Raw genomic sequence first — 26,785 nt, 5'->3', positions numbered from 1 at the left:
ACAAGAAATCAGCCCTCAAAAACTTAAGCGGCAGAAAATATTTTTTTGAATAAATCCCTAAGCCCCCGGGTCACAATTTCAGCAAAAATCTGACTTTTGGCAATTCACTCAAAAATGGTGCCAAAAGCTTGAAAATGCACTCCTGAAAGGTTTGGCACTCGAAACAGAAGGCTTTTTATCACAGGACAAGAAATCAGCCCTCAAAAACTTAACCGGCAGAAAATACTTTTTTGAACAAATCCCTAAGCCCCGGGGTCACAATTTCAGCAAAAATCTGACTTTTGGCAATTCACTCAAAAATGGTGCTAAAAGCTTGAAAATGCTCCCCTGAAAGGTTTGGCACTCGAAACGGAAGGCTTTTTATCACAGGACAAGAAATCAGCCCTCAAAAACTTAAGCGGCAGAAAATATTTTTTTGAACAAATCCCTAAGCCCCGGGGTCACAATTTCAGCAAAAATCTGACTTTTGGCAATTCACTCAAAAATGGTGCCAACCAGTTGCAAATGCTCCCCTGAAAGGTTTGGCACTCGAAACAGAAGGCTTTTTATCACAGGACAAGAAATCAGCCCTCAAAAACATATCCGGCAGAAAATATTTTTTTGAAGAAATCCCTAACCCCCGGGGTCACAATTTCAGCAAAAATCTGACTTTTGGCAATTCACTCTAAAATTGTGCCAAAAGCTGGAAAAAGCTCCCCTGAAAGGTTTGGCACTCGAAACGGAAGGGTTTTTATCACCGGAAAGGAATTCAGCCCTCAAAAACTTAAGCGGCAGAAAATATTTTTTTGAACAAATCCCTAAGCCCCGTGGTCACAATTTCAGCAAAAATCTGACATTTGGCAATTCACTCAAAAATGGTGCCAAAAGCTTGAAAATGCTCCCCTGAAAGGTTTGGCACTCGAAACGGAAGGCTTTTTATCACAGGACAAGAAATCAGCCCTCAAAAACTTAACCGGCAGAAAATATTTTTTTGAACAAATCCCTAACCCCCGGGGTCACAATTTCAGCAAAAATCTGACTTTTGGCAATTCACTCAAAAATGGTGCCAAAAGCTAGAAAATGCTCTCCTGAAAGGTTTGGCACTCGAAACGGAAGGCTTTTTATCACAGGACAAGAAATCAGCCCTCAAAAACTTATCCGGCATAAAATATTTTTTTGAAAAAATCCCTAAGCCCCGGGGTCACAATTTCAGCAAAAATCTGACTTTTGGCAATTCACTCAAAAATGGTGCCAGAAGCTTGAAAACGCTCCCCTGAAAGGTTTGGCACTCGAAACAGAAGGCTTTTTATCACAGGACAAGAAATCAGCCCTCAAAAACTTATCCGGCAGAAAATATTTTTTTGAATAAATCCCTAACCCCCGGGGTCACAATTTCAGCAAAAATCTGACTTTTGGCAATTCACTCAAAAATGGTGCCAGAAGCTTGAAAATGCTCCCCTGAAAGGTTTGGCACTCAAAATGGAAGGCTTTTTATCACAGGACAAGAAATCAGCCCTCAAAAACTTAACCGGCAGAAAATATTTTTTTGAATAAATCCCTAAGCCCCGGGGTCACAATTTCAGCAAAAATCTGACTTTTGGCAATTCACTCAAAAATGGTGCCAAAAGCTTGAAAATGCTCCCCTGAAAGGTTTGGCACTCGAAACGGAAGGCTTTTTATCACAGGACAAGAAATCAGCCCTCAAAAACTTATCCGGCAGAAAATATTTTTTTGAAGAAATCCCTAACCCCCCGGGGTCACAATTTCAGCAAAAATCTGACTTTTGGCAATTCACTCAAAAATGGTGCCAAAAGCTTGAAAAAGCTCCCCTGAAAGGTTTGGCACTCGAAACGGAAGGCTTTTTATCACCGGAAAGGAATTCAGCCCTCAAAAACTTAACCGGCAGAAAATATTTTTTTGAAGACATCTCTTAGCCCCGGGGTCACAATTTCAGCAAAAATCTGACTTTTGGCAATTCACTCAAAAATGGTGCCAAAAGCTTGAATATGCACTCCTGAAAGGTTTGGCACTCGAAAAGGAAGGCTTTTTATGACAGGACAAGAAATCAGCCCTCAAAAACTTAAGCGGCAGAAAATATTTTTTTGAACAAATCCCTAAGCCCCGGGGTCACAATTTCAGCAAAAATCTGACTTTTGGCAATTCACTCAAAAATGGTGCCAACCAGTTGCAAATGCTCCCCTGAAAGGTTTGGCACTCGAAACAGAAGGCTTTTTATCACAGGACAAGAAATCAGCCCTCAAAAACTTATCCGGCAGAAAATATTTTTTTGAACAAATCCCTAAGCCCCGGGGTCACAATTTCAGCAAAAGTCTGACTTTTGGCAATTCACTCAAAAATGGTGCCAAAAGCTTGAAAAAGCTCCCCTAAAAGGTTTGGCACTCGAAACGGAAGGCTTTTTATCACCGGAAAGGAATTCAGCCCTCAAAAACTTAACCGGCAGAAAATATTTTTTTGAAGACATCCCAAAGCCCCGGGGTCACAATTTCAGCAAAAATCTGACTTTTGGCAATTCACTCAAAAATGGTGCCAAAAGCTTGAAAATGCTCCCCTGAAAGGTTTGGCACTCGAAACGGAAGGCTTTTTATCACAGGACAAGAAATCAGCCCTCAAAAACTTAACCGGCAGAAAATATTTTTTTGAAGAAATCCCTAACCCCCGGGGTCACAATTTCAGCAAAAATCTGACTTTTGGCAATTCACTCAAAAATGGTGCCAAAAGCTTGAAAATGCTCCCCTGAAAGGTTTGGCACTCGAAACGGAAGGCTTTTTATCACAGGACAAGAAATCAGCCCTCAAAAACTTAACCGGCAGAAAATATTTTTTTGAAGAAATCCCTAACCCCCGGGGTCACAATTTCAGCAAAAATCTGACTTTTGGCAATTCACTCAAAAATGGTGCCAAAAGCTTGAAAATGCTCCCCTGAAAGGTTTGGCACTCGAAACAGAAGGCTTTTTATCACAGGACAAGAAATCAGCCCTCAAAAACTTATCCGGCAGAAAATATTTTTTTGAAGAAATCCCTAAGCCCCGGGGTCACAATTTCAGCAAAAGTCTGACTTTTGGCAATTCACTCAAAAATGGTGCCAAAAGCTTGAAAAAGCTCCCCTGAAAGGTTTGGCACTCGAAACGGAAGGCTTTTTATCACCGGAAAGGAATTCAGCCCTCAAAAACTTAACCGGCAGAAAATATTTTTTTGAAGACATCCCTAAGCCCCGGGGTCACAATTTCAGCAAAAATCTGACTTTTGGCAATTCACTCAAAAATGGTGCCAAAAGCTTGAAAATGCTCCCCTGAAAGGTTTGGCACTCGAAACGGAAGGCTTTTTATCACAGGACAAGAAATCAGCCCTCAAAAACTTATCCGGCAGAAAATATTTTTTTGAAGAAATCCCTAAGCCCCGGGGTCACAATTTCAGCAAAAGTCTGACTTTTGGCAATTCACTCAAAAATGGTGCCAAAAGCTTGAAAAAGCTCCCCTGAAAGGTTTGGCACTCGAAACGGAAGGCTTTTTATCACCGGAAAGGAATTCAGCCCTCAAAAACTTAACCGGCAGAAAATATTTTTTTGAAGACATCCCTAAGCCCCGGGGTCACAATTTCAGCAAAAATCTGACTTTTGGCAATTCACTCAAAAATGGTGCCAAAAGCTTGAAAATGCTCCCCTGAAAGGTTTGGCACTCGAAACGGAAGGCTTTTTATCACAGGACAAGAAATCAGCCCTCAAAAACTTATCCGGCAGAAAATATTTTTTTGAATAAATCCCTAAGCCCCGGGGTCACAATTTCAGCAAAAATCTGACTTTTGGCAATTCACTCAAAAATGGTGCCAAAAGCTTGAAAATGCTCCCCTGAAAGGTTTGGCACTCGAAACGGAAGGCTTTTTATCACAGGACAAGAAATCAGCCCTCAAAAACTTATCCGGCAGAAAATATTTTTTTGAAGAAATCCCTAAGCCCCGGGGTCACAATTTCAGCAAAAATCTGACTTTTGGCAATTCACTCAAAAATGGTGCCAAAAGCTTGAAAAAGCTCCCCTGAAAGGTTTGGCACTCGAAACGGAAGGCTTTTTATCACCGGAAAGGAATTCAGCCCTCAAAAACTTAACCGGCAGAAAATATTTTTTTGAAGACATCCCTAAGCCCCGGGGTCACAATTTCAGCAAAAATCTGACTTTTGGCAATTCACTCAAAAATGGTGCCAAAAGCTTGAAAATGCTCCCCTGAAAGGTTTGGCACTCGAAACAGAAGGCTTTTTATCACAGGACAAGAAATCAGCCCTCAAAAACTTATCCGGCAGAAAATATTTTTTTGAAGAAATCCCTAAGCCCCGGGGTCACAATTTCAGCAAAAGTCTGACTTTTGGCAATTCACTCAAAAATGGTGCCAAAAGCTTGAAAAAGCTCCCCTGAAAGGTTTGGCACTCGAAACGGAAGGCTTTTTATCACCGGAAAGGAATTCAGCCCTCAAAAACTTAACCGGCAGAAAATATTTTTTTGAAGACATCCCTAAGCCCCGGGGTCACAATTTCAGCAAAAATCTGACTTTTGGCAATTCACTCAAAAATGGTGCCAAAAGCTTGAAAATGCTCCCCTGAAAGGTTTGGCACTCGAAACGGAAGGCTTTTTATCACAGGACAAGAAATCAGCCCTCAAAAACTTATCCGGCAGAAAATATTTTTTTGAAGAAATCCCTAAGCCCCGGGGTCACAATTTCAGCAAAAGTCTGACTTTTGGCAATTCACTCAAAAATGGTGCCAAAAGCTTGAAAAAGCTCCCCTGAAAGGTTTGGCACTCGAAACGGAAGGCTTTTTATCACCGGAAAGGAATTCAGCCCTCAAAAACTTAACCGGCAGAAAATATTTTTTTGAAGACATCCCTAAGCCCCGGGGTCACAATTTCAGCAAAAATCTGACTTTTGGCAATTCACTCAAAAATGGTGCCAAAAGCTTGAAAATGCTCCCCTGAAAGGTTTGGCACTCGAAACGGAAGGCTTTTTATCACAGGACAAGAAATCAGCCCTCAAAAACTTATCCGGCAGAAAATATTTTTTTGAATAAATCCCTAAGCCCCGGGGTCACAATTTCAGCAAAAATCTGACTTTTGGCAATTCACTCAAAAATGGTGCCAAAAGCTTGAAAATGCTCCCCTGAAAGGTTTGGCACTCGAAACGGAAGGCTTTTTATCACAGGACAAGAAATCAGCCCTCAAAAACTTATCCGGCAGAAAATATTTTTTTGAAGAAATCCCTTAGCCCCGGGGTCACAATTTCAGCAAAAATCTGACTTTTGGCAATTCACTCAAAAATGGTGCCAAAAGCTTGAAAAAGCTCCCCTGAAAGGTTTGGCACTCGAAACGGAAGGCTTTTTATCACCGGAAAGGAATTCAGCCCTCAAAAACTTAACCGGCAGAAAATATTTTTTTGAAGACATCCCTAAGCCCCGGGGTCACAATTTCAGCAAAAATCTGACTTTTGGCAATTCACTCAAAAATGGTGCCAAAAGCTTGAAAATGCTCCCCTGAAAGGTTTGGCACTCGAAACGGAAGGCTTTTTATCACAGGACAAGAAATCAGCCCTCAAAAACTTATCCGGCTGAAAATATTTTTTTGAAGAAATCCCTAACCCCCGGGGTCACAATTTCAGCAAAAATCTGACTTTTGGCAATTCACTCAAAAATGGTGCCAAAAGCTTGAAAAAGCTCCCCTGAAAGCTTTGGCACTCGAAACGGAAGGCTTTTTATCACCGGAAAGGAATTCAGCCCTCAAAAACTTAACCGGCAGAAAATATTTTTTTGAAGACATCCCTAACCCCCGGGGTCACAATTTCAGCAAAAATCTGACTTTTGGCAATTCACTCAAAAATGGTGCCAGAAGCTTGAAAATGCTCTCCTGAAAGGTTTGGAACTTGAAACGGAAGGCTTTTTATCACAGGACAAGAAATCAGCCCTCAAAAAATTAACCGGCAGAAAATATTTTTTTTAAAAAAACGCTAAGCCCCGGGGTCACAATTTCAGCAAAAATCTGACTTTTGGCAATTCACTCAAAAATGGTGCCAAAAGCTTGAAAATGCTCCCCTGAAAGGTTTGGCACTCGAAACAGAAGGCTTTTTATCACAGGACAAGAAATCAGCCCTCAAAAACTTAACCGGCAGAAAATATTTTTTTGAAGACATCCCTAAGCCCCGGGGTCACAATTTCAGCAAAAATCTGACTTTTGGCAGTTCACTCAAAAATGGTGCCAACCAGTTGCAAATGCTCCCCTGAAAGGCTTGGCACTCGAAACAGAAGGCTTTTTATCACAGGACAAGAAATCAGCCCTCAAAAACATATCCGCCAGAAAATATTTTTTTGAAGAAATCCCTAACCCCCAGGGTCACAATTTCAGCAAAAATCTGACTTTTGGCAATTCACTCAAAAATGGTGCCAAAAGCTTGAAAAAGCTCCCCTGAAAGGTTTGGCACTCGAAACGGAAGGCTTTTTATCACCGGAAAGGAATTCAGCCCTCAAAAACTTAACCGGCAGAAAATATTTTTTTGAAGAAATCCCTAACCCCCGGGGTCACAATTTCAGCAAAAATCTGACTTTTGGCAATTCACTCAAAAATGGTGCCAAAAGCTTGAAAATGCTCCCCTGAAAGGTTTGGCACTCGAAACGGAAGGCTTTTTATCACAGGACAAGAAATCAGCCCTCAAAAACTTATCCGGCAGAAAATATTCTTTTGAAAAAATCCCTAAGCCCCGGGGTCACAATTTCAGCAAAAATCTGACTTTTGGCAATTCATTCAAAAATGGTGCCAAAAGCTAGAAAATGCTCCCCTGAAAGGTTTGGCACTCGAAACGGAAGGCTTTTTATCACAGGACAAGAAATCAGCCCTCAAAAACTTAAGCGGCAGAAAATATTTTTTTGAACAAATCCCTAAGCCCCGGGGTCACAATTTCAGCAAAAATCTGACTTTTGGCAATTCACTCAAAAATGGTGCCAAAAGCTTGAAAATGCTCCCCTGAAAGGTTTGGCACTCGAAACGGAAGGCTTTTTATCACAGGACAAGAAATCAGCCCTCAAAACTTATCCGGCAGAAAATATTTTTTTGAAGAAATCCCTAACCCCCGGGGTCACAATTTCAGCAAAAATCTGACTTTTGGCAATTCACTCAAAAATGGTGCCAAAAGCTTGAAAATGCTCCCCTGAAAGGTTTGGCACTCGAAACGGAAGGCTTTTTATCACAGGGCAAGAAATCAGCCCTCAAAAACTTATCCGGCAGAAAATATTCTTTTGAAAAAATCCCTAAGCCCCGGGGTCACAATTTCAGCAAAAATCTGACTTTTGGCAATTCATTCAAAAATGGTGCCAAAAGCTAGAAAATGCTCCCCTGAAAGGTTTGGCACTCGAAACGGAAGGCTTTTTATCACAGGACAAGAAATCAGCCCTCAAAAACTTAAGCGGCAGAAAATATTTTTTTGAACAAATCCCTAAGCCCCGGGGTCACAATTTCAGCAAAAATCTGACTTTTGGCAATTCACTCAAAAATGGTGCCAAAAGCTTGAAAATGCTCCCCTGAAAGGTTTGGCACTCGAAACGGAAGGCTTTTTATCACAGGACAAGAAATCAGCCCTCAAAAACTTATCCGGCAGAAAATATTTTTTTGAAGAAATCCCTAACCCCCGGGGTCACAATTTCAGCAAAAATCTGACTTTTGGCAATTCACTCAAAAATGGTGCCAAAAGCTTGAAAATGCTCCCCTGAAAGGTTTGGCACTCGAAACGGAAGGCTTTTTATCACAGGGCAAGAAATCAGCCCTCAAAAACTTAACCGGCAGAAAATATTTTTTTGAACAAATCCCTAAGCCCCGGGGTCACAATTTCAGCAAAAATCTGACTTTTGGCAATTCACTCAAAAATGGTGCCAGAAGCTTAAAAATGCTCTCCTGAAAGGTTTGGCACTTGAAACGGAAGGCTTTTTATCACAGGACAAGAAATCAGCCCTCAAAAACTTAACCGGCAGAAAATATTTTTTTGAAAAAATCCCTAAGCCCCGGGGTCACAATTTCAGCAAAAATCTGACTTTTGGCAATTCACTCAAAAATGGTGCCAACCAGTTGCAAATGCTCCCCTGAAAGGCTTGGCACTCGAAACAGAAGGCTTTTTATCACAGGACAAGAAATCAACCCTCAAAAACATATCCGGCAGAAAATATTTTTTTGAAGAAATCCCTAACCCCCGGGGTCACAATTTCAGCAAAAATCTGACTTTTGGCAATTCACTCAAAAATGGTGCCAAAAGCTTGAAAAAGCTCCCCTGAAAGGTTTGGCACTCGAAACGGAAGGCTTTTTATCACCGGAAAGGAATTCAGCCCTCAAAAACTTAACCGGCAGAAAATATTTTTTTGAAGACATCCCTAAGCCCCGGGGTCACAATTTCAGCAAAAATCTGACTTTTGGAAATTAACTCAAAAATGGTGCCAAAAGCTTGAAAATGCTCCCCTGAAAGGTTTGGCACTCGAAACGGAAGGCTTTTTATCACAGGACAAGAAATCAGCCCTCAAAAACTTATCCGGCAGAAAATATTTTTGTGAAGAAATCCCTAACCCCCAGGGTCACAATTTCAGCAAAAGTCTGACTTTTGGCAATTCACTCAAAAATGGTGCCAAAAGCTTGAAAAAGCTCCCCTAAAAGGTTTGGCACTCGAAACGGAAGGCTTTTTATCACCGGAAAGGAATTCAGCCCTCAAAAACTTAACCGGCAGAAAATATTTTTTTGAAGACATCTCTTAGCCCCGGGGTCACAATTTCAGCAAAAATCTGACTTTTGGCAATTCACTCAAAAATGGTGCCAAAAGCTTGAAAATGCTCCCCTGAAAGGTTTGGCACTCGAAACGGAAGGCTTTTTATCACAGGACAAGAAATCAGCCCTCAAAAACTTATCCGGCAGAAAATATTTTTTTGAAGAAATCCCTAAGCCCCGGGGTCACAATTTCAGCAAAAGTCTGACTTTTGGCAATTCACTCAAAAATGGTGCCAAAAGCTTGAAAAAGCTCCCCTGAAAGGTTTGGCAGTCGAAACGGAAGGCTTTTTATCACAGGACAAGAAATCAGCCCTCAAAAACTTAACCGGCAGAAAATATTTTTTTGAAGACATCCCAAAGCCCCGGGGTCACAATTTCAGCAAAAATCTGACTTTTGGCAATTCACTCAAAAATGGTGCCAAAAGCTTGAAAATGCTCCCCTGAAAGGTTTGGCACTCGAAACGGAAGGCTTTTTATCACAGGACAAGAAATCAGCCCTCAAAAACTTATCCGGCAGAAAATATTTTTGTGAAGAAATCCCTAACCCCCAGGGTCACAATTTCAGCAAAAATCTGACTTTTGGCAATTCACTCAAAAATGGTGCCAACCAGTTGCAAATGCTCCCCTGAAAGGCTTGGCACTCGAAACAGAAGGCTTTTTATCACAGGACAAGAAATCAACCCTCAAAAACATATCCGGCAGAAAATATTTTTTTGAAGAAATCCCTAACCCCCGGGGTCACAATTTCAGCAAAAATCTGACTTTTGGCAATTCACTCAAAAATGGTGCGAAAAGCTTGAAAAAGCTCCCCTGAAAGGTTTGGCACTCGAAACGGAAGGCTTTTTATCACCGGAAAGGAATTCAGCCCTCAAAAACTTAACCGGCAGAAAATATTTTTTTGAAGACATCCCTAAGCCCCGGGGTAACAATTTCAGCAAAAATCTGACTTTTGGAAATTAACTCAAAAATGGTGCCAAAAGCTTGAAAATGCTCCCCTGAAAGGTTTGGCACTCGAAACGGAAGGCTTTTTATCACAGGACAAGAAATCAGCCCTCAAAAACTTATCCGGCAGAAAATATTTTTGTGAAGAAATCCCTAACCCCCAGGGTCACAATTTCAGCAAAAGTCTGACTTTTGGCAATTCACTCAAAAATGGTGCCAAAAGCTTGAAAAAGCTCCCCTGAAAGGTTTGGCACTCGAAACGGAAGGCTTTTTATCACCGGAAAGGAATTCAGCCCTCAAAAACTTAACCGGCAGAAAATATTTTTTTGAAGACATCTCTTAGCCCCGGGGTCACAATTTCAGCAAAAATCTGACTTTTGGCAATTCACTCAAAAATGGTGCCAAAAGCTTGAAAATGCTCCCCTGAAAGGTTTGGCACTCGAAACGGAAGGCTTTTTATCACAGGACAAGAAATCAGCCCTCAAAAACTTATCCGGCAGAAAATATTTTTTTGAAGAAATCCCTAAGCCCCGGGGTCACAATTTCAGCAAAAGTCTGACTTTTGGCAATTCACTCAAAAATGGTGCCAAAAGCTTGAAAAAGCTCCCCTGAAAGGTTTGGCACTCGAAACGGAAGGCTTTTTATCACAGGACAAGAAATCAGCCCTCAAAAACTTAACCGGCAGAAAATATTTTTTTGAAGACATCCCAAAGCCCCGGGGTCACAATTTCAGCAAAAATCTGACTTTTGGCAATTCACTCAAAAATGGTGCCAAAAGCTTGAAAATGCTCCCCTGAAAGGTTTGGCACTCGAAACGGAAGGCTTTTTATCACAGGACAAGAAATCAGCCCTCAAAAACTTATCCGGCAGAAAATATTTTTTTGAAGAAATCCCTAACCCCCAGGGTCACAATTTCAGCAAAAATCTGACTTTTGGCTATTCACTCAAAAATGGTGCCAGAAGCTTGAAAATGCTCCCCTGAAAGGTTTGGAACTCGAAATGGAAGGCTTTTTATCACAGGACAAGAAATCAGCCCTCAAAAACTTAACCGGCAGAAAATATTTTTTTGAAGAAATCCCTAACCCCCGGGGTCACAATTTCAGCAAAAATCTGACTTTTGGCAATTCACTCAAAAATGGTGCCAAAAGCTTGGAAATGCTCCCCTGAAAGGTTTGGCACTCGAAACAGAAGGCTTTTTATCACAGGACAAGAAATCAGCCCTCAAAAACTTATCCGGCAGAAAATATTTTTTTGAACAAATCCCTAAGCCCCGGGGTCACAATTTCAGCAAAAGTCTGACTTTTGGCAATTCACTCAAAAATGGTGCCAAAAGCTTGAAAAAGCTCCCCTGAAAGGTTTGGCACTCGAAACGGAAGGCTTTTTATCACCGGAAAGGAATTCAGCCCTCAAAAACTTAACCGGCAGAAAATATTTTTTTGAAGACATCCCTAAGCCCCGGGGTCACAATTTCAGCAAAAATCTGACTTTTGGCAATTCACTCAAAAATGGTGCCAAAAGCTTGAAAATGCTCCCCTGAAAGGTTTGGCACTCGAAACGGAAGGCTTTTTATCACAGGACAAGAAATCAGCCCTCAAAAACTTATCCGGCAGAAAATATTTTTTTGAAGAAATCCCTAAGCCCCGGGGTCACAATTTCAGCAAAAGTCTGACTTTTGGCAATTCACTCAAAAATGGTGCCAAAAGCTTGAAAAAGCTCCCCTGAAAGGTTTGGCACTCGAAACGGAAGGCTTTTTATCACAGGACAAGAAATCAGCCCTCAAAAACTTAACCGGCAGAAAATATTTTTTTGAAGACATCCCAAAGCCCCGGGGTCACAATTTCAGCAAAAATCTGACTTTTGGCAATTCACTCAAAAATGGTGCCAAAAGCTTGAAAATGCTCCCCTGAAAGGTTTGGCACTCGAAACGGAAGGCTTTTTATCACAGGACAAGAAATCAGCCCTCAAAAACTTATCCGGCAGAAAATATTTTTTTGAAGAAATCCCTAACCCCCAGGGTCACAATTTCAGCAAAAATCTGACTTTTGGCTGTTCACTCAAAAATGGTGCCAGAAGCTTGAAAATGCTCCCCTGAAAGGTTTGGAACTCGAAATGGAAGGCTTTTTATCACAGGACAAGAAATCAGCCCTCAAAAACTTAACCGGCAGAAAATATTTTTTTGAACAAATCCCTAACCCCCGGGGTCACAATTTCAGCAAAAATCTGACTTTTGGCAATTCACTCAAAAATGGTGCCAAAAGCTTGAAAATGCTCCCCTGAAAGGTTTGGCACTCGAAACGGAAGGCTTTTTATCACAGGACAAGAAATCAGCCCTCAAAAACTTAACCGGCAGAAAATATTTTTTTGAAGAAATCCCTAACCCCCGGGGTCACAATTTCAGCAAAAATCTGACTTTTGGCAATTCACTCAAAAATGGTGCCAAAAGCTTGGAAATGCTCCCCTGAAAGGTTTGGCACTCGAAACAGAAGGCTTTTTATCACAGGACAAGAAATCAGCCCTCAAAAACTTATCCGGCAGAAAATATTTTTTTGAACAAATCCCTAAGCCCCGGGGTCACAATTTCAGCAAAAGTCTGACTTTTGGCAATTCACTCAAAAATGGTGCCAAAAGCTTGAAAAAGCTCCCCTGAAAGGTTTGGCACTCGAAACGGAAGGCTTTTTATCACCGGAAAGGAATTCAGCCCTCAAAAACTTAACCGGCAGAAAATATTTTTTTGAAGACATCCCTAAGCCCCGGGGTCACAATTTCAGCAAAAATCTGACTTTTGGCAATTCACTCAAAAATGGTGCCAAAAGCTTGAAAATGCTCCCCTGAAAGGTTTGGCACTCGAAACGGAAGGCTTTTTATCACAGGACAAGAAATCAGCCCTCAAAAACTTATCCGGCAGAAAATATTTTTTTGAAGAAATCCCTAAGCCCCGGGGTCACAATTTCAGCAAAAGTCTGACTTTTGGCAATTCACTCAAAAATGGTGCCAAAAGCTTGAAAAAGCTCCCCTGAAAGGTTTGGCACTCGAAACGGAAGGCTTTTTATCACCGGAAAGGAATTCAGCCCTCAAAAACTTAACCGGCAGAAAATATTTTTTTGAAGACATCCCTAAGCCCCGGGGTCACAATTTCAGCAAAAATCTGACTTTTGGCAATTCACTCAAAAATGGTGCCAAAAGCTTGAAAATGCTCCCCTGAAAGGTTTGGCACTCGAAACGGAAGGCTTTTTATAACAGGACAAGAAATCAGCCCTTAAAAACTTATCCGGCAAAAAAATTTTTTTTGAAGAAATCCCTAACCCCCGGTGTCACAATTTCAGCAAAAATCTGACTTTTGGCAATTCACTCAAAAATGGTGCCAAAAGCTTGAAAATGCTCCCCTGAAAGGTTTGGCACTCGAAACGGAAGGCTTTTTATCACAGGACAAGAAATCAGCCCTCAAAAACTCATCCGGCAGAAAATATTTTTTTGAATAAATCCCTAACCCCCGGGGTCACAATTTCAGCAAAAATCTGACTTTTGGCAATTCACTCAAAAATGGTGCCAAAAGCTTGAAAATGCTCCCCTGAAAGGTTTGGCACTCGAAACGGAAGGCTTTTTATCACAGGACAAGAAATCAGCCCTCAAAAACTTATCCGGCAGAAAATATTTTTTTGAAGAAATCCCTAAGCCCCGGGGTCACAATTTCAGCAAAAGTCTGACTTTTGGCAATTCACTCAAAAATGGTGCCAAAAGCTTGAAAAAGCTCCCCTGAAAGGTTTGGCACTCGAAACGGAAGGCTTTTTATCACCGGAAAGGAATTCAGCCCTCAAAAACTTAACCGGCAGAAAATATTTTTTTGAAGACATCCCTAAGCCCCGGGGTCACAATTTCAGCAAAAATCTGACTTTTGGCAATTCACTCAAAAATGGTGCCAAAAGCTTGAAAATGCTCCCCTGAAAGGTTTGGCACTCGAAACGGAAGGCTTTTTATCACAGGACAAGAAATCAGCCCTCAAAAACTTATCCGGCAGAAAATATTTTTTTGAAGAAATCCCTAACCCCCGGGGTCACAATTTCAGCAAAAATCTGACTTTTGGCAATTCACTCAAAAATGGTGCCAAAAGCTTGAAAAAGCTCCCCTGAAAGCTTTGGCACTCGAAACGGAAGGCTTTTTATCACCGGAAAGGAATTCAGCCCTCAAAAACTTAACCGGCAGAAAATATTTTTTTGAAGACATCCCTAACCCCCGGGGTCACAATTTCAGCAAAAATCTGACTTTTGGCAATTCACTCAAAAATGGTGCCAGAAGCTTGAAAATGCTCTCCTGAAAGGTTTGGAACTTGAAACGGAAGGCTTTTTATCACAGGACAAGAAATCAGTCCTCAAAAAATTAACCGGCAGAAAATATTTTTTTTAAAAAAACCCTAAGCCCCGGGGTCACAATTTCAGCAAAAATCTGACTTTTGGCAATTCACTCAAAAATGGTGCCAAAAGCTTGAAAATGCTCCCCTGAAAGGTTTGGCAATCGAAACAGAAGGCTTTTTATCACAGGACAAGAAATCAGCCCTCAAAAACTTAACCGGCAGAAAATATGTTTTTGAAGACATCCCTAAGCCCCGGGGTCAAAATTTCAGCAAAAATCTGACTTTTGGCAGTTCACTCAAAAATGGTGCCAACCAGTTGCAAATGCTCCCCTGAAAGGCTTGGCACTTGAAACAGAAGGCTTTTTATCACAGGACAAGAAATCAGCCCTCAAAAACTTATCCGGCAGAAAATATTTTTTTGAAGAAATCCCTAAGCCCCGGGGTCACAATTTCAGCAAAAGTCTGACTTTTGGCAATTCACTCAAAAATGGTGCCAAAAGCTTGAAAAAGCTCCCCTGAAAGGTTTGGCACTCGAAACGGAAGGCTTTTTATCACCGGAAAGGAATTCAGCCCTCAAAAACTTAACCGGCAGAAAATATTTTTTTGAAGACATCCCTAAGCCCCGGGGTCACAATTTCAGCAAAAATCTGACTTTTGGCAATTCACTCAAAAATGGTGCCAAAAGCTTGAAAATGCTCCCCTGAAAGGTTTGGCACTCGAAACGGAAGGCTTTTTATCACAGGACAAGAAATCAGCCCTCAAAAACTTATCCGGCAGAAAATATTTTTTTGAATAAATCACTAAGCCCCGGGGTCACAATTTCAGCAAAAATCTGACTTTTGGCAATTCACTCAAAAATGGTGCCAAAAGCTTGAAAATGCTCCCCTGAAAGGTTTGGCACTCGAAACGGAAGGCTTTTTATCACAGGACAAGAAATCAGCCCTCAAAAACTTATCCGGCAGAAAATATTTTTTTGAAGAAATCCCTAAGCCCCGGGGTCACAATTTCAGCAAAAATCTGACTTTTGGCAATTCACTCAAAAATGGTGCCAAAAGCTTGAAAAAGCTCCCCTGAAAGGTTTGGCACTCGAAACGGAAGGCTTTTTATCACCGGAAAGGAATTCAGCCCTCAAAAACTTAACCGGCAGAAAATATTTTTTTGAAGACATCCCTAAGCCCCGGGGTCACAATTTCAGCAAAAATCTGACTTTTGGCAATTCACTCAAAAATGGTGCCAAAAGCTTGAAAATGCTCCCCTGAAAGGTTTGGCACTCGAAACAGAAGGCTTTTTATCACAGGACAAGAAATCAGCCCTCAAAAACTTATCCGGCAGAAAATATTTTTTTGAAGAAATCCCTAAGCCCCGGGGTCACAATTTCAGCAAAAGTCTGACTTTTGGCAATTCACTCAAAAATGGTGCCAAAAGCTTGAAAAAGCTCCCCTGAAAGGTTTGGCACTCGAAACGGAAGGCTTTTTATCACCGGAAAGGAATTCAGCCCTCAAAAACTTAACCGGCAGAAAATATTTTTTTGAAGACATCCCTAAGCCCCGGGGTCACAATTTCAGCAAAAATCTGACTTTTGGCAATTCACTCAAAAATGGTGCCAAAAGCTTGAAAATGCTCCCCTGAAAGGTTTGGCACTCGAAACGGAAGGCTTTTTATCACCGGAAAGGAATTCAGCCCTCAAAAACTTAACCGGCAGAAAATATTTTTTTGAAGACATCCCTAACCCCCGGGGTCACAATTTCAGCAAAAATCTGACTTTTGGCAATTCACTCAAAAATGGTGCCAGAAGCTTGAAAATGCTCTCCTGAAAGGTTTGGAACTTGAAACGGAAGGCTTTTTATCACAGGACAAGAAATCAGTCCTCAAAAAATTAACCGGCAGAAAATATTTTTTTTAAAAAAACCCTAAGCCCCGGGGTCACAATTTCAGCAAAAATCTGACTTTTGGCAATTCACTCAAAAATGGTGCCAAAAGCTTGAAAATGCTCCCCTGAAAGGTTTGGCAATCGAAACAGAAGGCTTTTTATCACAGGACAAGAAATCAGCCCTCAAAAACTTAACCGGCAGAAAATATGTTTTTGAAGACATCCCTAAGCCCCGGGGTCACAATTTCAGCAAAAATCTGACTTTTGGCAGTTCACTCAAAAATGGTGCCAACCAGTTGCAAATGCTCCCCTGAAAGGCTTGGCACTTGAAACAGAAGGCTTTTTATCACAGGACAAGAAATCAGCCCTCAAAAACTTATCCGGCAGAAAATATTTTTTTGAAGAAATCCCTAAGCCCCGGGGTCACAATTTCAGCAAAAGTCTGACTTTTGGCAATTCACTCAAAAATGGTGCCAAAAGCTTGAAAAAGCTCCCCTGAAAGGTTTGGCACTCGAAACGGAAGGCTTTTTATCACCGGAAAGGAATTCAGCCCTCAAAAACTTAACCGGCAGAAAATATTTTTTTGAAGACATCCCTAAGCCCCGGGGTCACAATTTCAGCAAAAATCTGACTTTTGGCAATTCACTCAAAAATGGTGCCAAAAGCTTGAAAATGCTCCCCTGAAAGGTTTGGCACTCGAAACGGAAGGCTTTTTATCACAGGACAAGAAATCAGCCCTCAAAAACTTATCCGGCAGAAAATATTTTTTTGAATAAATCACTAAGCCCCGGGGTCACAATTTCAGCAAAAATCTGACTTTTGGCAATTCACTCAAAAATGGTGCCAAAAGGTTGAAAATGCTCCCCTGAAAGGTTTGGCACTCGAAACGGAAGGCTTTTTATCACAGGACAAGAAATCAGCCCTCAAAAACTTATCCGGCAGAAAATATTTTTTTGAAGAAATCCCTAAGCCCCGGGGTCACAATTTCAGCAAAAATCTGACTTTTGGCAATTCACTCAAAAATGGTGCCAAAAGCTTGAAAAAGCTCCCCTGAAAGGTTTGGCACTCGAAACGGAAGGCTTTTTATCACCGGAAAGGAATTCAGCCCTCAAAAACTTAACCGGCAGAAAATATTTTTTTGAAGACATCCCTAAGCCCCGGGGTCACAATTTCAGCAAAAATCTGACTTTTGGCAATTCACTCAAAAATGGTGCCAAAAGCTTGAAAATGCTCCCCTGAAAGGTTTGGCACTCGAAACAGAAGGCTTTTTATCACAGGACAAGAAATCAGCCCTCAAAAACTTATCCGGCAGAAAATATTTTTTTGAAGAAATCCCTAAGCCCCGGGGTCACAATTTCAGCAAAAGTCTGACTTTTGGCAATTCACTCAAAAATGGTGCCAAAAGCTTGAAAAAGCTCCCCTGAAAGGTTTGGCACTCGAAACGGAAGGCTTTTTATCACCGGAAAGGAATTCAGCCCTCAAAAACTTAACCGGCAGAAAATATTTTTTTGAAGACATCCCTAAGCCCCGGGGTCACAATTTCAGCAAAAATCTGACTTTTGGCAATTCACTCAAAAATGGTGCCAAAAGCTTGAAAATGCTCCCCTGAAAGGTTTGGCACTCGAAACGGAAGGCTTTTTATCACAGGACAAGAAATCAGCCCTCAAAAACTTATCCGGCAGAAAATATTTTTTTGAAGAAATCCCTAAGCCCCGGGGTCACAATTTCAGCAAAAGTCTGACTTTTGGCAATTCACTCAAAAATGGTGCCAAAAGCTTGAAAAAGCTCCCCTGAAAGGTTTGGCACTCGAAACGGAAGGCTTTTTATCACCGGAAAGGAATTCAGCCCTCAAAAACTTAACCGGCAGAAAATATTTTTTTGAAGACATCCCTAAGCCCCGGGGTCACAATTTCAGCAAAAATCTGACTTTTGGCAATTCACTCAAAAATGGTGCCAAAAGCTTGAAAATGCTCCCCTGAAAGGTTTGGCACTCGAAACGGAAGGCTTTTTATCACAGGACAAGAAATCAGCCCTCAAAAACTTATCCGGCAGAAAATATTTTTTTGAATAAATCCCTAAGCCCCGGGGTCACAATTTCAGCAAAAATCTGACTTTTGGCAATTCACTCAAAAATGGTGCCAAAAGCTTGAAAATGCTCCCCTGAAAGGTTTGGCACTCGAAACGGAAGGCTTTTTATCACAGGACAAGAAATCAGCCCTCAAAAACTTATCCGGCAGAAAATATTTTTTTGAAGAAATCCCTTAGCCCCGGGGTCACAATTTCAGCAAAAATCTGACTTTTGGCAATTCACTCAAAAATGGTGCCAAAAGCTTGAAAAAGCTCCCCTGAAAGGTTTGGCACTCGAAACGGAAGGCTTTTTATCACCGGAAAGGAATTCAGCCCTCAAAAACTTAACCGGCAGAAAATATTTTTTTGAAGACATCCCTAAGCCCCGGGGTCACAATTTCAGCAAAAATCTGACTTTTGGCAATTCACTCAAAAATGGTGCCAGAAGCTTGAAAATGCTCTCCTGAAAGGTTTGGAACTTGAAACGGAAGGCTTTTTATCACAGGACAAGAAATCAGCCCTCAAAAAATTAACCGGCAGAAAATATTTTTTTTTAAAAAACGCTAAGCCCCGGGGTCACAATTTCAGCAAAAATCTGACTTTTGGCAATTCACTCAAAAATGGTGCCAAAAGCTTGAAAATGCTCCCCTGAAAGGTTTGGCACTCGAAACAGAAGGCTTTTTATCACAGGACAAGAAATCAGCCCTCAAAAACTTAACCGGCAGAAAATATTTTTTTGAAGACATCCCTAAGCCCCGGGGTCACAATTTCAGCAAAAATCTGACTTTTGGCAGTTCACTCAAAAATGGTGCCAACCAGTTGCAAATGCTCCCCTGAAAGGCTTGGCACTCGAAACAGAAGGCTTTTTATCACAGGACAAGAAATCAGCCCTCAAAAACATATCCGCCAGAAAATATTTTTTTGAAGAAATCCCTAACCCCCAGGGTCACAATTTCAGCAAAAATCTGACTTTTGGCAATTCACTCAAAAATGGTGCCAAAAGCTTGAAAAAGCTCCCCTGAAAGGTTTGGCACTCGAAACGGAAGGCTTTTTATCACCGGAAAGGAATTCAGCCCTCAAAAACTTAACCGGCAGAAAATATTTTTTTGAAGAAATCCCTAACCCCCGGGGTCACAATTTCAGCAAAAATCTGACTTTTGGCAATTCATTCAAAAATGGTGCCAAAAGCTAGAAAATGCTCCCCTGAAAGGTTTGGCACTCGAAACGGAAGGCTTTTTATCACAGGACAAGAAATCAGCCCTCAAAAACTTAAGCGGCAGAAAATATTTTTTTGAACAAATCCCTAAGCCCCGGGGTCACAATTTCAGCAAAAATCTGACTTTTGGCAATTCACTCAAAAATGGTGCCAAAAGCTTGAAAATGCTCCCCTGAAAGGTTTGGCACTCGAAACGGAAGGCTTTTTATCACAGGACAAGAAATCAGCCCTCAAAAACTTAAGCGGCAGAAAATATTTTTTTGAACAAATCCCTAAGCCCCGGGGTCACAATTTCAGCAAAAATCTGACTTTTGGCAATTCACTCAAAAATGGTGCCAAAAGCTTGAAAATGCTCCCCTGAAAGGTTTGGCACTCGAAACGGAAGGCTTTTTATCACAGGACAAGAAATCAGCCCTCAAAAACTTATCCGGCAGAAAATATTTTTTTGAAGAAATCCCTAACCCCCGGGGTCACAATTTCAGCAAAAATCTGACTTTTGGCAATTCACTCAAAAATGGTGCCAAAAGCTTGAAAATGCTCCCCTGAAAGGTTTGGCACTCGAAACGGAAGGCTTTTTATCACAGGGCAAGAAATCAGCCCTCAAAAACTTATCCGGCAGAAAATATTCTTTTGAAAAAATCCCTAAGCCCCGGGGTCACAATTTCAGCAAAAATCTGACTTTTGGCAATTCATTCAAAAATGGTGCCAAAAGCTAGAAAATGCTCCCCTGAAAGGTTTGGCACTCGAAACGGAAGGCTTTTTATCACAGGACAAGAAATCAGCCCTCAAAAACTTAAGCGGCAGAAAATATTTTTTTGAACAAATCCCTAAGCCCCGGGGTCACAATTTCAGCAAAAATCTGACTTTTGGCAATTCACTCAAAAATGGTGCCAAAAGCTTGAAAATGCTCCCCTGAAAGGTTTGGCACTCGAAACGGAAGGCTTTTTATCACAGGACAAGAAATCAGCCCTCAAAAACTTATCCGGCAGAAAATATTTTTTTGAAGAAATCCCTAACCCCCGGGGTCACAATTTCAGCAAAAATCTGACTTTTGGCAATTCACTCAAAAATGGTGCCAAAAGCTTGAAAATGCTCCCCTGAAAGGTTTGGCACTCGAAACGGAAGGCTTTTTATCACAGGGCAAGAAATCAGCCCTCAAAAACTTAACCGGCAGAAAATATTTTTTTGAACAAATCCCTAAGCCCCGGGGTCACAATTTCAGCAAAAATCTGACTTTTGGCAATTCACTCAAAAATGGTGCCAGAAGCTTAAAAATGCTCTCCTGAAAGGTTTGGCACTTGAAACGGAAGGCTTTTTATCACAGGACAAGAAATCAGCCCTCAAAAACTTAACCGGCAGAAAATATTTTTTTGAAAAAATCCCTAAGCCCCGGGGTCACAATTTCAGCAAAAATCTGACTTTTGGCAATTCACTCAAAAATGGTGCCAACCAGTTGCAAATGCTCCCCTGAAAGGCTTGGCACTCGAAACAGAAGGCTTTTTATCACAGGACAAGAAATCAACCCTCAAAAACATATCCGGCAGAAAATATTTTTTTGAAGAAATCCCTAACCCCCGGGGTCACAATTTCAGCAAAAATCTGACTTTTGGCAATTCACTCAAAAATGGTGCCAAAAGCTTGAAAAAGCTCCCCTGAAAGGTTTGGCACTCGAAACGGAAGGCTTTTTATCACCGGAAAGGAATTCAGCCCTCAAAAACTTAACCGGCAGAAAATATTTTTTTGAAGACATCCCTAAGCCCCGGGGTCACAATTTCAGCAAAAATCTGACTTTTGGAAATTAACTCAAAAATGGTGCCAAAAGCTTGAAAATGCTCCCCTGAAAGGTTTGGCACTCGAAACGGAAGGCTTTTTATCACAGGACAAGAAATCAGCCCTCAAAAACTTATCCGGCAGAAAATATTTTTTTGAACAAATCCCTAACCCCCAGGGTCACAATTTCAGCAAAAGTCTGACTTTTGGCAATTCACTCAAAAATGGTGCCAAAAGCTTGAAAAAGCTCCCCTAAAAGGTTTGGCACTCGAAACGGAAGGCTTTTTATCACCGGAAAGGAATTCAGCCCTCAAAAACTTAACCGGCAGAAAATATTTTTTTGAAGACATCTCTTAGCCCCGGGGTCACAATTTCAGCAAAAATCTGACTTTTGGCAATTCACTCAAAAATGGTGCCAAAAGCTTGAAAATGCTCCCCTGAAAGGTTTGGCACTCGAAACGGAAGGCTTTTTATCACAGGACAAGAAATCAGCCCTCAAAAACTTATCCGGCAGAAAATATTTTTTTGAAGAAATCCCTAAGCCCCGGGGTCACAATTTCAGCAAAAGTCTGACTTTTGGCAATTCACTCAAAAATGGTGCCAAAAGCTTGAAAAAGCTCCCCTGAAAGGTTTGGCAGTCGAAACGGAAGGCTTTTTATCACAGGACAAGAAATCAGCCCTCAAAAACTTAACCGGCAGAAAATATTTTTTTGAAGACATCCCAAAGCCCCGGGGTCACAATTTCAGCAAAAATCTGACTTTTGGCAATTCACTCAAAAATGGTGCCAAAAGCTTGAAAATGCTCCCCTGAAAGGTTTGGCACTCGAAACGGAAGGCTTTTTATCACAGGACAAGAAATCAGCCCTCAAAAACTTATCCGGCAGAAAATATTTTTGTGAAGAAATCCCTAACCCCCAGGGTCACAATTTCAGCAAAAATCTGACTTTTGGCAATTCACTCAAAAATGGTGCCAACCAGTTGCAAATGCTCCCCTGAAAGGCTTGGCACTCGAAACAGAAGGCTTTTTATCACAGGACAAGAAATCAACCCTCAAAAACATATCCGGCAGAAAATATTTTTTTGAAGAAATCCCTAACCCCCGGGGTCACAATTTCAGCAAAAATCTGACTTTTGGCAATTCACTCAAAAATGGTGCGAAAAGCTTGAAAAAGCTCCCCTGAAAGGTTTGGCACTCGAAACGGAAGGCTTTTTATCACCGGAAAGGAATTCAGCCCTCAAAAACTTAACCGGCAGAAAATATTTTTTTGAAGACATCCCTAAGCCCCGGGGTCACAATTTCAGCAAAAATCTGACTTTTGGAAATTCACTCAAAAATGGTGCCAAAAGCTTGAAAATGCTCCCCTGAAAGGTTTGGCACTCGAAACGGAAGGCTTTTTATCACAGGACAAGAAATCAGCCCTCAAAAACTTATCCGGCAGAAAATATTTTTTTGAAGAAATCCCTAAGCCCCGGGGTCACAATTTCAGCAAAAGTCTGACTTTTGGCAATTCACTCAAAAATGGTGCCAAAAGCTTGAAAAAGCTCCCCTGAAAGGTTTGGCACTCGAAACGGAAGGCTTTTTATCACAGGACAAGAAATCAGCCCTCAAAAACTTAACCGGCAGAAAATATTTTTTTGAAGACATCCCAAAGCCCCGGGGTCACAATTTCAGCAAAAATCTGACTTTTGGCAATTCACTCAAAAATGGTGCCAAAAGCTTGAAAATGCTCCCCTGAAAGGTTTGGCACTCGAAACGGAAGGCTTTTTATCACAGGACAAGAAATCAGCCCTCAAAAACTTATCCGGCAGAAAATATTTTTTTGAAGAAATCCCTAACGCCCAGGGTCACAATTTCAGCAAAAATCTGACTTTTGGCTATTCACTCAAAAATGGTGCCAGAAGCTTGAAAATGCTCCCCTGAAAGGTTTGGAACTCGAAATGGAAGGCTTTTTATCACAGGACAAGAAATCAGCCCTCAAAAACTTAACCGGCAGAAAATATTTTTTTGAAGAAATCCCTAACCCCCGGGGTCACAATTTCAGCAAAAATCTGACTTTTGGCAATTCACTCAAAAATGGTGCCAAAAGCTTGGAAATGCTCCCCTGAAAGGTTTGGCACTCGAAACAGAAGGCTTTTTATCACAGGACAAGAAATCAGCCCTCAAAAACTTATCCGGCAGAAAATATTTTTTTGAACAAATCCCTAAGCCCCGGGGTCACAATTTCAGCAAAAGTCTGACTTTTGGCAATTCACTCAAAAATGGTGCCAAAAGCTTGAAAAAGCTCCCCTGAAAGGTTTGGCACTCGAAACGGAAGGCTTTTTATCACCGGAAAGGAATTCAGCCCTCAAAAACTTAACCGGCAGAAAATATTTTTTTGAAGACATCCCTAAGCCCCGGGGTCACAATTTCAGCAAAAATCTGACTTTTGGCAATTCACTCAAAAATGGTGCCAAAAGCTTGAAAATGCTCCCCTGAAAGGTTTGGCACTCGAAACGGAAGGCTTTTTATCACAGGACAAGAAATCAGCCCTCAAAAACTTATCCGGCAGAAAATATTTTTTTGAAGAAATCCCTAAGCCCCGGGGTCACAATTTCAGCAAAAGTCTGACTTTTGGCAATTCACTCAAAAATGGTGCCAAAAGCTTGAAAAAGCTCCCCTGAAAGGTTTGGCACTCGAAACGGAAGGCTTTTTATCACAGGACAAGAAATCAGCCCTCAAAAACTTAACCGGCAGAAAATATTTTTTTGAAGACATCCCAAAGCCCCGGGGTCACAATTTCAGCAAAAATCTGACTTTTGGCAATTCACTCAAAAATGGTGCCAAAAGCTTGAAAATGCTCCCCTGAAAGGTTTGGAACTCGAAATGGAAGGCTTTTTATCACAGGACAAGAAATCAGCCCTCAAAAACTTAACCGGCAGAAAATATTTTTTTGAAGAAATCCCTAACCCCCGGGGTCACAATTTCAGCAAAAATCTGACTTTTGGCAATTCACTCAAAAATGGTGCCAAAAGCTTGAAAATGCTCCCCTGAAAGGTTTGGCACTCGAAACGGAAGGCTTTTTATCACAGGACAAGAAATCAGCCCTCAAAAACTTAACCGGCAGAAAATATTTTTTTGAAGAAATCCCTAACCCCCGGGGTCACAATTTCAGCAAAAATCTGACTTTTGGCAATTCACTCAAAAATGGTGCCAAAAGCTTGGAAATGCTCCCCTGAAAGGTTTGGCACTCGAAACAGAAGGCTTTTTATCACAGGACAAGAAATCAGCCCTCAAAAACTTATCCGGCAGAAAATATTTTTTTGAACAAATCCCTAAGCCCCGGGGTCACAATTTCAGCAAAAGTCTGACTTTTGGCAATTCACTCAAAAATGGTGCCAAAAGCTTGAAAAAGCTCCCCTGAAAGGTTTGGCACTCGAAACGGAAGGCTTTTTATCACCGGAAAGGAATTCAGCCCTCAAAAACTTAACCGGCAGAAAATATTTTTTTGAAGACATCCCTAAGCCCCGGGGTCACAATTTCAGCAAAAATCTGACTTTTGGCAATTCACTCAAAAATGGTGCCAAAAGCTTGAAAATGCTCCCCTGAAAGGTTTGGCACTCGAAACGGAAGGCTTTTTATCACAGGACAAGAAATCAGCCCTCAAAAACTTATCCGGCAGAAAATATTTTTTTGAAGAAATCCCTAAGCCCCGGGGTCACAATTTCAGCAAAAGTCTGACTTTTGGCAATTCACTCAAAAATGGTGCCAAAAGCTTGAAAAAGCTCCCCTGAAAGGTTTGGCACTCGAAACGGAAGGCTTTTTATCACCGGAAAGGAATTCAGCCCTCAAAAACTTAACCGGCAGAAAATATTTTTTTGAAGACATCCCTAAGCCCCGGGGTCACAATTTCAGCAAAAATCTGACTTTTGGCAATTCACTCAAAAATGGTGCCAAAAGCTTGAAAATGCTCCCCTGAAAGGTTTGGCACTCGAAACGGAAGGCTTTTTATAACAGGACAAGAAATCAGCCCTTAAAAACTTATCCGGCAAAAAAATTTTTTTTGAAGAAATCCCTAACCCCCGGTGTCACAATTTCAGCAAAAATCTGACTTTTGGCAATTCACTCAAAAATGGTGCCAAAAGCTTGAAAATGCTCCCCTGAAAGGTTTGGCACTCGAAACGGAAGGCTTTTTATCACAGGACAAGAAATCAGCCCTCAAAAACTCATCCGGCAGAAAATATTTTTTTGAATAAATCCCTAACCCCCGGGGTCACAATTTCAGCAAAAATCTGACTTTTGGCAATTCACTCAAAAATGGTGCCAAAAGCTTGAAAATGCTCCCCTGAAAGGTTTGGCACTCGAAACGGAAGGCTTTTTATCACAGGACAAGAAATCAGCCCTCAAAAACTTATCCGGCAGAAAATATTTTTTTGAAGAAATCCCTAAGCCCCGGGGTCACAATTTCAGCAAAAGTCTGACTTTTGGCAATTCACTCAAAAATGGTGCCAAAAGCTTGAAAAAGCTCCCCTGAAAGGTTTGGCACTCGAAACGGAAGGCTTTTTATCACCGGAAAGGAATTCAGCCCTCAAAAACTTAACCGGCAGAAAATATTTTTTTGAAGACATCCCTAAGCTCCGGGGTCACAATTTCAGCAAAAATCTGACTTTTGGCAATTCACTCAAAAATGGTGCCAAAAGCTTGAAAATGCTCCCCTGAAAGGTTTGGCACTCGAAACGGAAGGCTTTTTATCACAGGACAAGAAATCAGCCCTCAAAAACTTATCCGGCAGAAAATATTTTTTTGAAGAAATCCCTAACCCCCGGGGTCACAATTTCAGCAAAAATCTGACTTTTGGCAATTCACTCAAAAATGGTGCCAAAAGCTTGAAAAAGCTCCCCTGAAAGCTTTGGCACTCGAAACGGAAGGCTTTTTATCACCGGAAAGGAATTCAGCCCTCAAAAACTTAACCGGCAGAAAATATTTTTTTGAAGACATCCCTAACCCCCGGGGTCACAATTTCAGCAAAAATCTGACTTTTGGCAATTCACTCAAAAATGGTGCCAGAAGCTTGAAAATGCTCTCCTGAAAGGTTTGGAACTTGAAACGGAAGGCTTTTTATCACAGGACAAGAAATCAGTCCTCAAAAAATTAACCGGCAGAAAATATTTTTTTTAAAAAAACCCTAAGCCCCGGGGTCACAATTTCAGCAAAAATCTGACTTTTGGCAATTCACTCAAAAATGGTGCCAAAAGCTTGAAAATGCTCCCCTGAAAGGTTTGGCAATCGAAACAGAAGGCTTTTTATCACAGGACAAGAAATCAGCCCTCAAAAACTTAACCGGCAGAAAATATGTTTTTGAAGACATCCCTAAGCCCCGGGGTCACAATTTCAGCAAAAATCTGACTTTTGGCAGTTCACTCAAAAATGGTGCCAACCAGTTGCAAATGCTCCCCTGAAAGGCTTGGCACTCGAAACAGAAGGCTTTTTATCACAGGACAAGAAATCAGCCCTCAAAAACATATCCGGCAGAAAATATTTTTTTGAAGAAATCCCTAACCCCCGGGGTCACAATTTCAGCAAAAATCTGACTTTTGGCAATTCACTCAAAAATGGTGCCAAAAGCTTGAAAAAGCTCCCCTGAAAGCTTTGGCACTCGAAACGGAAGGCTTTTTATCACCGGAAAGGAATTCAGCCCTCAAAAACTTAACCGGCAGAAAATATTTTTTTGAAGACATCCCTAACCCCCGGGGTCACAATTTCAGCAAAAATCTGACTTTTGGCAATTCACTCAAAAATGGTGCCAGAAGCTTGAAAATGCTCTCCTG

The sequence above is a fragment of the Podarcis liolepis genome (assembly GCF_965112155.1).
Source record: "Podarcis liolepis genome assembly, chromosome: 10".
Lineage (NCBI taxonomy): Eukaryota > Metazoa > Chordata > Lepidosauria > Squamata > Lacertidae > Podarcis > Podarcis liolepis.
This window is presented reverse-complemented; position numbering follows the sequence as displayed.